We start from the raw sequence: 1,300 nt of genomic DNA, 5'->3' as shown, positions 1-1,300 counted from the left end.
CTGTGGCTCAAAGGAGTAGGGCACTGGCCCCATGTACGGGAGGTGGCGGGTTCAAACCCAGCCCCGGCCAAAACAAAAAAACGGCAAAAAAATAAAAATAAAAATAAAATGTATGGTTTTTCACCTGCACCAGGCCTGGCCTTAGCATCGACTCTCCAATGGTGAACAATAACCACCAGAGGGTACCCTAAATTATGGTAAACAAGAGGGGAAATGGTCTGAATTACCTATTTGCAAGCTTTCTTTTTTCTCAGAGACAACCCCCAACTGTGTAAAACATGTCAGATAGATACAGCTCTCCTGGCTGTAGTAACTTCCCCAAATGGCCAGGGATTCCTGAGGGAGATGCCGTCCCCACCTAGTTCAAATCTGCCATCTACTTTTCCCACACCTTCCTCCGTGCCTTTAGAAAACCCCAAGGAGTCTGTTCTAAGAGCTTCTTCTACTGGGACCCTAGAAAGGAACTATATCCTTTTTTGTGCCCCTTGGTCAAGACTGCAGGTGGTGGGAGGGGAAATCAGTGAGTATTCATTCCATTTTCTCTGGCAGATTTAAAACAAATTAAGGTTGATTTAGGAAAATTTTCTGATGACCCAGATGGTACACAGATATTCTCCAAGGGTTAGGACAAAGCTTTGACCTGTCTTGCAAAGATGTAATGCTACTACTAGAACAAATTTAAACTTTGAACGAGAAAAATGAAGCCTTAGATGAAGCTAGAAAGTGGGTGATTTGTGGTTCATGTGCAATATTGATAGCAGCATGTCCTCTGAGGAAGGGGACAGATACCTCACAGGAAGATAGGCAGCTCTCTTTCAGGATCCCGATGAGACCATGAGAAACAAGGTGACTGGTGGTGTAAACATTTTCTTTTCTTTTTTTAGAGACAGAGTCTCACTTTGTCATCCTTGGTAGAGTGCTGTGGCGTCACAGCTCACAGCAACCTCCAGCTCGTGGGCTTAGGCGATTCTCTTGCCTCAGCCTCCTGAGTAGCTGGGACTACAGGCACCCGCCACATGCCTGGCTATTTTTTTGTTGCAATTTGGCCAGGGCCGAGTTTGAATCTACCACCCTTGGTATATGGGGCCAGCGCCCTACTCACTGAGCCATAGGTGATGCCTGCTGGCATAAACACTTTCTAACATGTATTCTGGAAGGTTTATGTTGATCCAAGAAAAAACCCATGAATTACTCTAAGTTGTCTACTATTTATCAAAAACAAAATGAAAGTCTTTCAACTTTGGGTGGCACCTGTGGCTCAGTGAGTAGGGTGCCGGCCCCCTATACTGAGGGTGGCAGG

This window comes from Nycticebus coucang, chromosome 10, assembly GCF_027406575.1.
Source record: "Nycticebus coucang isolate mNycCou1 chromosome 10, mNycCou1.pri, whole genome shotgun sequence".
In the NCBI taxonomy this organism is placed as follows: Eukaryota; Metazoa; Chordata; class Mammalia; order Primates; family Lorisidae; genus Nycticebus; species Nycticebus coucang.
This window is presented reverse-complemented; position numbering follows the sequence as displayed.